The following is a 16,373-nucleotide window of genomic DNA, read 5'->3' as shown; positions in this document are numbered from 1 at the left end:
AAGTAAAAACCATGATCATTTATATTCTTATACACAATGCTAAAAGTCTTAATAAAACACCTTCTAAATTTTCAGTCAAAAATATGGCTATATCACCTACTCAGTGATCCGGTAAGTACCTGTTGAGCATACTATGTGTAAGGTATGATGCAGGGGTCCCCTGGCCAAAAGCATCAGTGTCACCTGGGAACGTATTAAAAATGTGGATTCTTGGGCCCCACTTAGAACTACTGAATCAAAAATTCTGGAGTGGGGGCCTAGCGATCTGTGTTTTAACAAGCCCTCCAGGTAATTCCGATGCTTGCTAAAGTTTGAGAATCACTGGCATAAGGGATTCAAGAAAGTTGATTGTAATGCAGGGGAGATTAGACGAGAGTTCAAATAACCACAGCGAGCAGTATGTAGTAGCTGTGTGCTTGTAACAGAGCTTGGAGTTCCACGGAGGAACAGGGCACTTCAGGTTGGAGCACTGAGGATTCACAGAGAGGGTGTAGGAGAACGTGGACTAAAGGATCTTAAAATGCAGGGCAATGAGGAAGGCAAAACAAGCTACAGGAACAGCCTGAGCAAAGCTTTGGAGGAAGTTCATGATTAATTCAGAGATGCTCTGGGTGATGCACCAGGTGAGGCAAAAAGGTGGTATATGATGGAGAATTTGGGGCACTCTGTGAGAAACTGACTCCCTAGGCAGTGGGAAGCCGTTGCAGGTTTTTGAGGAGGAAAGTTCTTCAAGCTGACCTGTATTTCAGAAAAATAGCTCTGGGAGCAAGGTGAGGAATTGGCATACAAGAGTTTAGAGTCAAATAATGATGTATTTTAGCCCTTCTGGGGTGATTCTGAATTCTAATTTAAAATCCACAATGTTGTTTAAAAACCACTGCAGCAAAATAAAATTGTTTTATTTAAATGAGAAATGGTGCCATCTGATTGCCTTCTGATGCATACCATGTATTGATTCATAGCTCTAAATCATTGATTAAATTATTAAATGCTTCTGTGAATGCTTTTTCTGTACTACAATACAAATAAAATTAAACAGTGTGGTGTTTCTTTTCTCAAACTTTCTTGTCAAGCAAAAATATGCTTTCGAATCAGTGACCTTGTCCTTGTGAATCATCCTGACTTCCTCCTTTCTGCTAAGATGATGCAGCCTTTCGTGTTTATCAGTCCGTCCATCCGGCACTTTTGTCAGTTCCTTCCACATTTCACGAGATGGGTCCCGTTCAGAACCTCCCTACTGTGTACAGCATGCATGCTTCCCAGGCAGTTCATCCCACACACCACTGGCAAATCAACCACAACCCCACCTCTTCTTTGCTAAAACTGACCCAACCCAACTCCCAAAACTCATCATTCTTCAGCTGGGAAATATCTACATGACCCAGTAGAAACAGTCAACTCAGTGGAACTTGATGGACCAGTGAGACATGGGAGGCATAGGGGACGTAGCATGGGTGCTTGAAACAGGCTGGAAACTGCGTTGCATTTTTTTTTAACCTGACTTCTTGTAAGTGGTAATGTTTAGTGTTTAGGTACTGATGACCCTGTTTTAAAATCTCAGCCAAACAACTTATTGTATGATCTTTTTGGTTTCTCGTTTTCTCTCAATTCATAATTAAAATGGAGATAATCCTTGGAGTGGAGATGAGATTGATGGTTAGCACAGGAACTATTATTATCATTTGTGAATTGTTGCAAGCAAATTGAAGTTGGAGAAGAAATATCCCTCTTGATCATTAAACTAGTTAATAAGGGAGAAGATATACATTAGCTGTTATAACTCAGTGATGTGTATTTTATTCTAGATATTTAAAAGCAGACTAGAGTGCATTTTGTTCAGGTAATTCAGAGGAAAAAGACTTTAAGTCTCTAGTCAAAAAAAATTGAAGCACAGAATTCTTCTTAAACAGCAAAACACACTAACTTTAGTTTTTACGCTTATGTTTCAAATATAAGGAATATAATACATCAAAGAATGCAGAAAGAAGATTTATTCCTGTAAAATGAATGAGAGGCATAATTTGGTTCTAAAAGTAAAATTTAAAAATTGCTTGCAAATTAAATTTTACCCTAGAATCAGAGCACTTTAACCAACACTTTGGGCTGCAGCGACAACTATTCTATTTCACACTGGCAGAGCATAGAGGGTTTTTAGGGCAATGAAAACACTCTATATGGTATTTTAATGATGTGTACATGTCATTATACATTTGTCCAAACCCATAGAATATACAACACCAAGAGTGAACCTAAGGTAAACTATGGACATTAGGTAATTATGATGTGTCAACCAAGTATCATACTTGTTTAAAAAACTGCACTAAAGGACAGGGAACTATATTCAATATCTTGTAATAACCTATAATGGAAAAGAATCTGAAAAAGACCATACATATGAATCACTATACTGTACACCTGAAACTAACACAACATTGTAAATCAACAGTACTTCAATTTTTAAAACAAATGTACTATTCTGGTGAATGCTTTGATAACTGAAGATGCTACGCATATGTGGGGGCAGGGGGTAAGTAGAAAATCTCTGTACTTCTCAATTTTATTACAAACCTAAAACTTTTCAAATTTGAAAAGAAAAAGAAACTGACTTTCTCTTTCCTTAGGATGGAGATGGGGCTAACTGGGCCATGGAGATCCATGAGGACAGAGCAGAGACTTCAAGGAAATTCAAATCACAGAAGGGAAAGGAGCATAGAACTATGCAGGAAGTCAAAGTAACCAAATGGGATTTTAGAGTTATTCACTGATACGTAAGAATACGAATGTTAACAGTAATTAGTAAGTTCTGCCCCACTGTACTCCTGGCTCACGGCAGAATAGGGAGTAGATGAGAACCACAGGGAAGTCCTCATTGTGAACTTGAAAATGAGAAATATATTATCACCCTCTATTGTATAAAACCCCCCTCTACTGTACAAAACATAATGGCTCATAGCAGACTATCAAAGTCATGCAGATGATCTAGCATGAGTCCAGGCCCTTGAGACTAGACAGCAACTTGATGGGAACTCATATTAGACCTGAAAACTGTCTCATTAGAAGCAGGGGTGACCTATCATGGAATCAGAGAAAAGGGAGCCAATATTTAAAGCAAATACTGAAAAAAAAAAAAAGACGAGTATTAGGTTGGAGACCCTAATATTTGAGCAGCACCAGTGCATTTGGCTGTGTAATATTCACCAGAATCGCCAGTCCTGCGAGGCAGGAACTGAGAAGACCTACAGCTAGATTGATCGAAGGCTGGGACTCAGCTGGGCGGGTGAAAAGGGAGGACAGGCAGGCAAGAACATTAAAAGAAAGTGACTGAAGTGATTTACAGTGGAGTCTAAGTTGGATGAGAAAGCAGTAAAGTTAAGAGGAGCTGATAGACAGAAAGCCGGGAGAATAGTGGGAGGACTCAGGGGTGTTACAGCTGAAAAACCGAAGGCTGAAAGCATAGGATGCTGCCATCAGAAAAGGGTCTGGGTGAGTGCGGGATCATGAGCGTGAGGAGCTGGCGTGGGGGAAGTTGAAGGTTATTCGACCTGAGAAGATCAAACATTCAAGAGGCCAGGGTGCTGCATGAGTGATCGGGGTGAATGGGAAAGTACCGCATGATGGAGAATAAGGCTGCGAGCCAGGTGCTTCCAAAGAACAAGGGGGAGACAGGAGTTTGGGAAAGGAATGAGATGAGGAGAGACATTTAGTTGGATGTCCCAAGTCCCCAAAGAGCAAGGATTTTTACATGAGAGAGAAGAACTTAGGGCCTGAAAGTAGCCTTGAGGGTAGGAGTGTGTTACCCAAGTTACTGGATTTGGGGAGTTGGCGGATTCTACTTGGGAGGAAGAATGTCATTAGGGGAGTCAAGCACCAGCTGCGGCAAGGATGTGGCGGGCATGTTCAGTGATGGAGCTGAGGGCAAGGGGAGCTGTGGATGTAGGACAAGAGAGAACACAGAAGAAAAGTAGGGGAGGGAGTGGGGAAGTTGAGTAAGAGGACGGAGCACAGAAGTGTCTGGGAATGGAAAGATGGGAGAGGACAGAGGAAGCGGAGCTTACATTTTGGACGGTCATTGAAATAGCCGGGGCAAGAGGCACTTTTTACATCCAATCCCCAGTTGAGGGGCGGGGATATTGTCAGGAAGGGATGGGGAAAGCTTCCACGGAAGGAGTAAATTATGACCTGTGTTGATGGGACTTTTAGGGAGTTAGAGAGGTTGAGCTAGGTTTGTCCCAAGAGAAAGACATAACAGGTCGGGGGAGGGAGTTAAAGTGGGGCAAGGTACTTTTGAATAACCCTGAGCATGTTAGCTGAATGCCTCTCCATTTCCTCCTAGGTTTCAGCTCAGAACATTTCCTTATATGAGTACCATGAGCCACTTGGCTATAAAACAGTATAAATCACAGAGCAGTGTAAGCGGCAAAGGAAGGTAGGAATCTTACCATATGTCCACAATGCTGTACATATTTTAAAGTTTAAATACCAGAGGATCAGTGTATTGAATCCAGAGGGGAAAATACAATATGTTGTTGCAGCACGCCATAAAACTGCCAGGCAGCACCTCTTCATGTATTCTGCATCCATTTGAAAAGATAGTGGCTCTCCCTTTGTATGCGTCTGCGCCTGTCTTCCCTCTGCTTAAAACAATATCTTGCAAACAGCAGCCTTTCTGAGAAGAGATAAGAGGATTTGGAATTGTCCAAACGCAGCCTGTGCAGACTCGGCTCTTATCTGTTGAGATTCCCTTGCCTTCATTAACTATTAAATGCTAAACTTTCCTGTTTAATAAGAGAAGACTAATTTTCCATGGCCTGATGAGAGAGATGTGGCCACGTCTTTCACATTTCTGCCTTCTGGAAGATACCAAAACAAAAAACAAAACAAACAAACAAACAAAAAAACCCTCATTAAATGTTTCTAACCATTCTCATGACTATATTCGCCCTTCTCTTAACCTGGAGCTAGTTAGTGGAATTTGATGTTCTCTGTGTCTGCAGCAACTGCGTTTACAACTCTCGTGGAAAATAGTGGAGACGGTCCTTGTAGATACTTTGGCCGCACGGGGTTGGTTTGCTTTGCCCTGGGCGTGTCCGGGGGTGTCCCAGAGCTGGGGCTCCGTCCATTTTCTTTGGCATTTCACTTCTTTTCAGTGGTGTACTTCCCTAAGTCTCTGGACATTGAGTGGTTAAGATGATCTGAGTCTGATCATGTATTGTTTATAATTTCTGAAGCAAAATTAAGTGAAATCGTTCTGAGAATTAGATCTTAAAAGTGTGAGTAAAGTGTTCCTTTACTTTCTAATAATCTGGTTATAATTTTAATTTCTGCAGATTAAATCCTGAGACCCAGGGCTGACAATAATTTGTTGCCCCTTCAAACTGATGGTTTAAAAATATTTGTGCAACACATATTGAGGAGAGAGGTGATATGTTCTGTGGGGTGGGGCCGAGAAGGAGGGGTGCTCCCAGCTGTTCTGAGTAATTTAGTTCTTACCCCAGATGAGACTAACAATCTGCAGGTATGCACCATGCCCTTCCTGACCCACTAGCCTCGAAGCAGGTTAGAGATTTTTTTTTTATTGTAACCTGAGCATGAGTCTCGAAGTCCTTATTCTCACCCCTGAGCCTTATCAAAGTGACTCTTGCAACTCCCGCTCCCTGGAGGAATTCTAGTAAATATGGCTCCTTCTCATTATATTCCCACTGTTGTCTCTGCACTCAGTGACCTTCAGCAGTCTTCACAGATGGACGAGCTGGCTCATCCTTTGACTCAGCTTAGCTAACAACTAAGGTCCCCAAATATACATGAATTGTACAGTGTTGACACTATGGCAGTAATAAAATTACAAAGGGCTACTATTATATGTGACAAAGTTATGGCCAAGATTAGAAACCAAACGAACAGAGATTTTGATAATTTTTTAAAGTTTCTTTTTCTCTTAATTTTTTTAACGCTTAATTCCAATTTTGGAGGAATTCTGAAAATTTGCCAGACAATTAACTAAGAGGAATGTTTCTGACAATATGTATCTTGATTTCAGCAAAACACTGGGCAAATTTTTTGCTATATTATTAGATGAGATGACTAAGTCTAGGTATAAACAAAAAGATAATATGTGAGCAAAATTTTTTAATTTTTATTTTGGAAAATTTCATGCATATGCAAAAAGTACAGGATGGTAGAATAAGCCCCTGTGCACCTATCACTTAACTTCAGCCATTTTCACTGCATGACTAATTATGTTTCGTCAGGACCAGAACATTCCTCCCCACCACCAAGATTTTAAAAATCTCAAACAGCTGAGAAATTATTAAGTGAAGTAAGTCAGACAGAGAATGACAAATATCATATGATATCACTTATTTGTGGACTCTAAAAAGTAATACAAATGAACTTATTTACAAAACAGAAACAGATTCACAGACAGAAAGCAACGTTATGGTTACCAAAGGGGAAGATGGGGAGGGGTAATTTAGGAGTTTGGGATTAACAGATACACGTTACTAGATATAAAATAAACAAGGACCTACTGTATAGCACAGGGAACCATATTCAATAGCTTGTAATAACCTATAATGGAAAAGAATCTGGAAAAGAATATCTGTGTATCTATATATAACTGAATCACGTTGCTGTACACCTAAAACTAACACGATATTGTAAATCCATTATACTCCGATTTAAAACAAAGCTGAGAAATATATTTATGAAATACCATCAGCATAAATAGAAAACTCCCCCTTTGAGGATTTTTAAATGTAGGTCTTTTAAATTTAACTTAATTGATTTTAATTTCAAGGATAAAGGACTAATTTTAAAGGAATTTGGGAGAAAAAGATCTGCGTATGAACCAGTTGCGTGAGATAACTGCTGAACAAGTGGACACATCCTAACCAACACAAAAAGTGGTTTTCAGATCAGTTAGATACTCATGAACTCCTGCCCTGTGGGCCCCAGCTGAGATACCATCTTTAACTCCGAACACATTTTAAGAAGGATAATGTACAAGTAAACTACATCCTGGAAGAGCTACAGAAAAGGTAAAGATTCTACAAATCATAGGGGAGGAGGTAAAGAAATTGGGCATGTCTCATTTGAATTAAATATAATTAAGAAGTTAAGAGACAAGAAAACTGCTTTCGGTAATTGACCAGTTTCCATGGAAAAGAGACTAGTTTTGCCAAATTAAAGATATGGTGAGTATTTTGTGATACTTCGCAGGTTCCCATTGGTTTAATTTGGTGACAAATATCAGACTCTTTCATGTCCTTTATTTCAGTAGAAGCTTAATGCCAGGCAGACTAAATACTGTCTTTCAAGGTGCTTACTGTTTTCTAAATGATGAACAGATCGAATCTAGATCTGAAAAATGCATTCAATACTGGGCATGGAAATGAAAATTTTAAATATCCCCAGTAACAGATCCCATAGGATTTTGCTAAGGTAGGATAAGAGTTATTTTTAAGAAGAAGAAAAAAAAAAAACAACTGGAGACATTGCTCCACAACTGGAACCTCCCAGAAAAGAGGGAAAGGTTATTAAGAGAGAGAGAGGGGAAGCGTGGTTCTTACCAGTGAGGTTTTCACTTCCAGAGCCTGGCACAGAGCCTGGCAGATGCGCTCAGCAAATGCTGGCTGAAGTGACGTGGACAGAGCAGAACGCTGCGTCAGGGACAGACGCTGAGGGCCCCCCTGAATCCACTGCTCTTCTACTCCCACCCTCTCCAGTGTCCAGAAGTGTCTGGAAGTTCAGCTTTGGAACTCATTCCTTCACCTTTTGAATGCGATCACAATCAAAATGCACATGGTTCTGGAACACATCACCACCCAGGCACAAAGTGGTCACAAAGTACGAAAGGAAGCTGGGCTCCGAGTCTGCCCAGTTTGGGCGTAGTTTCCAGCTCAGCCATTTAGTAGCTGTGTAACAGTGGACAAACCTCTTAATCTCTCTGCACGTCTTTTTTTATACGCTAAAAGCAGGATTTTTAAAACGATTAACAATAGGAAATGTTTAACTGTCACACATGCTCAAGTAATGGTACCTGTTGCATGTACTATTTCTTATCTGAACGTTTTGAGAGAGAAGGAAAAGAAAGACCCTGAGGAAAGCAGGACCCGGCGGGGGCAGGAGGTGGGGGGAGCGGTGGCAAGAAGGCACGCCATCCAGAAGGGGAGGGAAAAGAAGCCACTTCAGTTTGGGGCTGGGACTAAAGATAGCCTTTGTGGGGGTCCCACCCCCTAGGCGGCTCACTCCCCTCCCCTTCCTTGTCACCCACTTTCCTCTATGGCCCTGACGCCCCCATATGTCACAACTGCTTCCCTTCTTCATACAAACATTTGGTTATAACTGCTTATGGCAGAATCTGGCATGCTAAAATTATGGATAGGCCTTTAAATGAGTACTGATTCTTTAAACAATGAAGGATTCTTCTATAAGAGAGATAAAAGGGAGTCGATGAGAGAACAAGAAAAAAAAAAAGCCAAGATAAAATTCAAAACAGAGTATAAAATGTGATTTCTAGATCTTACTGTGAGGTGAAGCCAGATTCTTTAAGATAATTTGTAATGGCTGTCAAGCAGTCAGTGAATTAAGTTCAGAAATTGTAACTACTCTTTTGAAGGTAGGAGGCAAAAGAAAAAAAAAATAAAAGGACAGTGAGCAGGGAATAAAAATTTCCAAAAACTTTCCTATTATTGTTGTTAAATATAGAAATGAGGAATCAAAAAAGTTATCACATCTTCCCAGAAAGACTTCAGACTGGAACTGATTCTCTCTTATGATTTGGTTGTAACTTTGTCAGCAGGTGCGTTCGTTCCCAGATCCCCCTGATGACCAGCCCGGTGACATCCTCAGGGATGAGAACATTATTCTATGCTAGTAAAACCAGATTTTAAAGCTTTCTAAAGAGTAATGGGAATCATAATGTGAAAACAAAATGACCTCATCTGTGTAAAAGCAGCTCCTCCCACTCACTGTGGTCAAGCCGATCTGGGGTCCACCTTGGACAGGAAAACACGAGGGGCGTAACAGGCGGTCCTTAGGAAGTAGCGCCAACACCAGGTGAACAGTCTACTTCAGCCACTACCCTGCTCGGATTGTTCCCAGGTCAGGGTAAAAGAAACTCCTCCTGGGAGCCTGTGCTACCTGTCCCAATGCCAAATGACTGGTAGTGTGAGCTGTGTGCAGGGCTGTCTCCTGCCTTGCCGTGAATGGAGAGTGGAGGACCATGTGCTACTCTGTGGTATCTCTGCTCTGAGCATGCGCTGACGGGCTGGTGTCTGCTGCTTCTACACGCTGAACATAAATCCAATACCCAGCCCATCTGATGTGGTGGGACGAGGGTCAGTTCCTGTGATGTGATAGGCACACAGTTACTGTATTTTCCTCATCTTCCCCTTCAGGAACTCTGCGTGACCTCAGGTGCGGCATCACAGGGTTGGAAATTGAAGTTACAGGTCCACAGCTGGTATGATATTCAGTTTTATTTATAAGGTCCAATTTAAATATGAAAATGTGGAATATGAGGTCACACATTAATATTCTATTCCTTGGTCTTATAACAAGAACATGGTCTGTAGGAAAAGCATCGTTTCCCCCGCCCCCCCCCAAAAAGATCCTTAGGTATTTCTAGGCTCTGCCCCTAACAACATCCTTTCTATAACTCCTCCTCCCTCACCTCCAACAGAGACCCATTGGATCAGCTACTGGGCTTAATAGGTTAAAAGCATCTAGCCCAGGGCTAGGCTGGGTACTGATCTAAATCCACCAATTGCCAGCTTGGAACTCTGGGTAATCTCCTGGCGTGCTGGATTGTAAGACGGAGTTTGTAGCAGTGAGGTGGAGAGGGTATAGGGTGAACAAGAACCTAACCCAGCACCTGGTGCTTGGAAATATATCTCTTGGTATGTGAGACATGCCTCAGGCTCTTTGCTTTTTGCCCCACATATTTGCAAACCTTGCTCCCTTCTCCAAGTCTCATCACAAATGTTATTTTCTCACGAGTCTTTCCCTGGCCACCTTATGTAAAATTGCAAAACTTCCCCCTCAGGGTTCCCTCTCCCCTTCTCTGCTTTTTCCTCTTGAGTTCTTATCATCCTCTAACAAACAGACTGTTTCACTTATTTATTGTCTGTAATCCCACAAGAATCCCCTTGAAGGTAGGGAGCTTTGTTGATTCTTGCCTGGTTTGAGCTCTTGCATTATTGGTAGTGCAGACAATACATGCAACACTTTATATTTGCTGAATGAGTGAATGAAATGATACATATAATCTATTTTTACTCTTAGTTTTTTCACTTATTGCCAAAAACTCTGATGCGGCTACCCTTCTGTATTCCTTATTTGTGTGAAAGCTACAAAAATACTTTCTTCTCCTGTGCTGAATGACTAGATCCTGTTGGTTACCCGTATTCATGTAGTTTTTAGTAGAAACACTGCTTCATCATGGGCTCTCACCCGCCCTGAGATGAGAACCTGTATCCCTGGTCATGTGTGCACCGGGAAGAAGTTCACTCTTGCCTATCTGGATGCAGCGAGTGTGAAAGGCATTTCATGTATGTGTGTATCTCAGGCAGCTGATTCAATAGTGCATTACTACTGCCCCTACTAGACTGCGATGCCAGTTTATTGAGAGAAAGTAAAATGCTATTTTAGGATCACCTGAGCTTTGCACGTGGGCAGTGTGAACAATGTGTTGGGGTTACATTGTGGGAAATGGTGGCTGCAGTAACATGGACAGGTCACAAGACGGTGTGATGAATAAAACACTGTGAGTCCTGAAGTCCATGATCATTTCACCACCGATGTCATAACTTGTGAGACTTTACCTGTGCGGGGGTCAGTAATGAATGCATTTTCTACTGACTCAACACCACACCCATTTCCACGAACACAGTTCATTCCTTAAGGTGTATCCTGGCACACTGGACCATGACATAGTGTATGTAGTGGGCACATTATAATTTGGACAAATAACTTGGAAAGGTAGGCAGAAAGTTTTTACTTCAAGGAATATTGGTTTGGCATTTAAAAAATGTTTGTTGTAAAGACAATTTGAAAAATGTAGTGGTAGGTCTCTCCACGAGATGGCACTCATTGTCTTCCTTACTTTTTAAAGTTTTTAACATATTCATAGTTAAAGAATATGTATGTATATATATGCAAATACATGTATACATGTATACATGCATATATATGTATGTTACATATATATATACAGATGCATATTCATGTACACATATATACAGTGTGTTTATCCAAGGTTTATAATTTACCTAGATCATTCATGTTCCTGACAAACGTGTCATTATTTTGGCCCCTTGGGGCCACTGGGACAGGTAGCATATAGGGTGCTTGTTGGCGGCTGTAGCAAGGGAATCACTGCCTTCGGCCTCTTCATTTCCACTCTATGCTCTGCTTATGCCAAAGGATGAAAATACAGAGCTGGCTTTGAGTCTCAGAATCTATGCACAGCAGGCAAGGATGAAGCACAAAACCATTTAGACAGAGAATAAACAGGAATGTAATGAGATAAGCTATTTATAGAAAGACTACTATCTGGGATGTTGAGGACTGAACAGGCTAGTAATTGGAAAAGCTGGTAACATTTTAGAAAAAAAAATTGAGATTTCTTCCTCTTGGAAGAATCTTGCTCCTGTTAGCATCTGAGGCCCAAGAGTAACTCTCTTTTCCTTTGTTGACAAGTTCTAATATGAATTAAAATAAGACCTTTTTTCCTGGAAGTTCTTCCTCTCCACTGCAGTCCTAGGATCTAGTTAGAATGCTCCACCAGTGACAGACTTCAGTGTGGATTTTGAGGTTAGAGACCCACAATTATGGCTGGAGAGTTAACTAGGGCTTCGGATCATTACGAAATAATCCTGTTTTCATTACACTATCATGAAGAAGGGGAAAAGATTAGGAACTCAGACTCTGCAGAAAAGCATGTCAAATCATCTCTGGGGGCAAAACAAGATTCTCAGCAACAGTGACATCAACACACGTCAGCGGGCTGGAAATTCAACTCACATTGACCTTGTAGGCTCTCAAACCAAGTGGCCACTTGGGAGATGGAGATGGAAAAGGCACTTGTAGTGCCATCTCATGCCGCGTGCCTTCAGCAGAGGCAGCCAGTCCCTTCTGCCTTTGCAGGAGCCTCTTCCTCACTAGGAGAAAGTTCTGCCCTTTCTATTCACATGCATTAGTTTTCTTCCGCCCAACATCAGGGATTATATTTGTAAAGCACTTTGTGAATTCCAAAATACGTTCACATCTAAGAATCTTCTTTATTCCTTTCCACAACAATGGTATGGAGGTCAATAAGTTCATACTAATTTTACAGATAAGAATCCTGAATAGGGGAGGTGACTTGTCTGAGGTCACAAACTAGATAGAATTAGGCCTAAAATGAAAAGCTCCCCAGGTCTGTAGCCCACTCTGCCTTTTGCCTGATTGTGTAAAAAGCCCAATATTGATACATCATAGGAAATAAAGGCTCCATTTTCTTCCCTAGCATGTGCAGGAGTAGTGGACACGAAAGCTCTCTTCCCAGTGCATGTCTTACATGTGATGATGATTTCCTCCCTTAAATATTATTTGCTATAACCTTCTTGAGGATAGACCTCAAGAGAAAAGACACAGTTTATTAAGTTTCCCCTAGTTCTAAAACTCTATTTTCATTAAGGCCACTGCCTGATTCTTTTTTAGTACTGCCCCAGGGATACCGGAGAGAACTTATTTTCATGGTTAGCAAGGGCATCATTCAAAAAACAATCTGAATGTGGTCATTTATGATTTTTTTTCCAAGGCTACTGTTTGGATGACCTGCAGGGAAATCTTTAAAATACCCTGAAAATAAATGCCATTTCTAATCTGGTAGACACACATATATAGAACAGCAGATAATTCTGCGTGCATGTGTGTGTGTGTGTGTATTTGTATGTGTTTGTGTGTGGGGTGTGTGTGTGTGTGTTTGGAGGAAGAGAAGAAAACTTCTTTGGGACACAGCTAGTCTAGAAGCTCTTATTAATTCAAAGGCCAATAAGTCAATCATCTATTTTCTAGTCCTTTCTGACTAGATTTAAGGAGTCTGAGGATATAGAGACAAAGAAAAAAATCTAGAAATCTGAGGTATAAATACTATTTAGAGAAACATTTGAATTTGCTGTCTTCAAAGATTTGGCTCTGAGCCACCCAGAACTGCCTGAGACATATCAGAGCCTCAAGACACGGCTAACTTGACTCAACCAAGTTGCTTTCCACTTGCTGTGCAGGCAACCAAAATGTCATTGTGCACACGTACGTGTGTGTGTGTGTGTGTGTGTGTGTGTGTGTGTGTGTAGAAATACACAAGCATCTCCCACATCCCCATTCATTGCATGCTTTTTCTGTGTGTCAGTTTGTGTCACATGCATGTTTAAGGTTATTCTTCTGTTTGAGTTTTTGCTGCTGCTGCTGCTTTGGAAATGCCAATGGAAAAGGGTTTAAAGATAGCACATTGCATAAAAAATTAATTTCACCAAACTGGCTTCAGTTCCTGTGTACTTGTACTTACGTGCATGCATGCACACACAAACGTACATACACCAACCTCTTCCATCCCCCCTGCAGTAATCTGAATAATTAATAGCTGCTTTCTCTTAGGTCCTTTGGAAGAAGCATCTTTAGGTATTAGACTCTCCATCATTCTTCTGCCAAAATGCAACGAATTCCTCTTCGAAGCTGTGACCCTGTTGCTTTTGCTCACTGCCAAATTTCACATCACAAAGAAAAATAGCTTGATATTAGAGTGATTAAGTTTCAGGGAGAGCTGACAGAATGGAGTTCTTCAAAATCTAAGCTCTGCCAATTTTGATGTCTCTAATTTATTCCAACAACTGTTTAAGTCTAAATGCCTCCATTTTAATCACATTAACAGTCTATTACAAAGAGACTGAACACCCAAAGAACTCCAGTTACAAAATGAATTTGGCTCTCCCCACCTTTATGTTTGTGATGATCAAATAGCTGCTAGCAGAAATCATTGGTAATTTCCTTCTGACTCCCTCTGTTTCCCGAGCCAGAGGCCTGGACCTGGGCACTTGCCCAGATATCACAGGGGAAATAAACACACCTACCACCCAAGCAACAGCAGAGCTACTCAGCTCCTAGTGTGGGCATCTAGCTCACCTGGAGAGTTCACGTTTTTCTTGCATTTGACTGGTGCTGCAGAGAAGTAGCTGTATGAACCTAATCAACATCAATGCACAGCAATCCAGAGCCCAGGTCTGATTGGCATCAAGTTCTAAACAGGGAGGCAACAGCAAGGGCTCCCAAAAAGCTGTGTGTTCCTGGCCCCCCTTCTGGATCCGACCAGTTGGCAATGTACTAGGCTCTCAACAGGGTCCATGTAGAGATTTGCTCATATGGAGCCTGAGCCCTTGCCAGCTCGCCCATTCCTCTGGTAATGTGCTCGCATAAAGCCGCAGGAAAGCTGAATATTTAATGCAGATATTTTATTTGCAACCAAGTGCTTCTGTTCTCCAGGGTCTACTTTCTGTCACCAGCCTACATCCTAGGAAATAGAATAAACATTTTTCTGCCCTGCACAAGCCAAGCTATTTTCATATTTCGTTTCCCAGCAGCCATCAAACTGCATGCGTGCACAGACTCTAAAAATGCAAATATCTGTTTACCTTTTTGGCAATATTGCCTGATGGGTACAAGCTGGGGCTTTCCCGTCGGCCAGTCTGTGCTAACACCTCAGGTCTGCCCCTCACTATGTAAACGTTCAGTAAGTTATTTATGCCCTCGGAGATTCATTTTTCTCAGCTATTAAGACGGGAAAAAATAATTGATCCTACTTCACACAGTGCTGCTGTGAGAAGTAAAATAATGCACAAAAAGTCCTTAACAGAGTCTAGCCTATGGTAAATACTTGATAACGCACTTGATATCATAAGGGCATAAATAAGCGCTTCACCTACGTTATCGCTAATGTGATCATTATTAACATCATCTACTGGCAAGTTGCATGAATTCATGATTTATCATGACTTGATAACAGCATAGAGAAAGAGATGAGGAAGCTACAAATTAGAATAATTTCTACCCAGGATGGACTTGAAATATGCTTGGAAGAGGAGCTCGGGGGATTGTCTTGAAGTGGCCTTTGCATACTAAGCCACTCATTTTCCTTGGAGTGTGTGATTATTTAAGGTGCCTTGGTGAATGCAGACACTGATGGAGACACAAGGATGCCAATTTTAGTATCTTTACATTAGGCCCCTTCCATTCTCCTCTGGGTATTCCATGTCGTATTTTCCCTGCAATTTTATCTCTCCATGGCAAAGAGCAGAGGTTTTTTTTAAAAATTATTTTACAAAGTCCTTTATTTCCACTTGAAAAATCTTTGAAAGAAATACACCATAAAAATAGAATTAAATACCTAATCACAGACTGTTTTCCTCCTTGTTGTTAAGCCAAGGAAGCACCTTGTAAAGCTGGACTCTGTTGATAACCTTGGGAGATTTCACAGCATCCGTTATGGGTGGAACCCCATATTGAAAGATTAACTGAGTCAAATATGAGTTGACTGGCCTCAATCAGGCAATAGAGGTGATGGAAAAACAAGATTTTTGTTAAGTTTACCTTTCGTTCAACCAACAAATGTTTACAGAATAAACAGGAGGGCTTCGGGACTGTGAAAGATGAAATAGAGCCTTTTTGGTACCCATGATAGAGTATTCAAATTTCTGTTCAAGCAGCAGACCTGTAGAAATCAGCAATACATCCTCGTACACTGGTATGATTAAGGACTGACGATTTGGTTCAATAAATAGAGTTGGAACAGGTTTTTTCTTTTTTTCCCCTAAACAGTTGACTATTCACAAAGAGAGTCAGACTTAAAAGGAATGGACAAAACACAAGTACTAATGCCACGTCTGAGCTGCCCAAAAGAGAAGATCCCCTAGCCAAAGCGAAGAGCACAGTGTTCAAGTTTCTCATCACTCCCATGTTTCATTTGAGAAGGGAGAGTGGAATTTTTTGGACACTCGTGGGTCCTCTAGCGAGCAGAATCCACTCTTACCTGGAGAATGGACACTCGGTGAAACTCGGTGGTGCTAACTGCGGGAAGGCACTGAGTGTGTGCCTTTAGGCTGCCCCGGAATTAGGACACAATGTTCCCTTTCTTTTGGGACCAGTGAGGTCTTTCTAGACTGTACTGGATGTAACCAGTCAGAAAATCACATGGAGGGTTACATCAAGAGTAGTAGGGTGTTCAGCTACCGAGGTTCCCTAAGGGAGAACATTACTCAATGGTCATCTTTAAAATAAAGCTAAAAGCCATTCACACTTATATTACAAACAGAGCAATGACTATACATTATAATAAAGTT

General features: G+C 41.2%; 1 long non-coding RNA gene across 5 annotated transcripts in view; it reads right to left on the bottom strand.

Annotated features, from left to right (window-relative positions):
• LOC105077303 (uncharacterized) overlaps positions 1-16,373 on the bottom strand; it is a 315,119-nt gene that overhangs the window by 37,753 nt on the left and 260,993 nt on the right. Inside the window, exon 5 of one of the 5 annotated variants that reach the window (XR_006728449.2) lies at positions 4,440-4,666. The exons of the other annotated variants lie outside the window; for them this stretch is intronic. This is a non-coding gene — a long non-coding RNA (uncharacterized LOC105077303). The remainder of the gene's footprint in view (positions 1-4,439; positions 4,667-16,373) is intronic. 5 annotated transcript variants of the gene reach the window in all.

Source organism: Camelus bactrianus, chromosome 8 (assembly GCF_048773025.1).
Source record: "Camelus bactrianus isolate YW-2024 breed Bactrian camel chromosome 8, ASM4877302v1, whole genome shotgun sequence".
Taxonomy (NCBI): domain Eukaryota; kingdom Metazoa; phylum Chordata; class Mammalia; order Artiodactyla; family Camelidae; genus Camelus; species Camelus bactrianus.
Note: the sequence above shows the minus strand (reverse complement) of the source record. Positions and strands in the feature narration are given on the sequence as shown.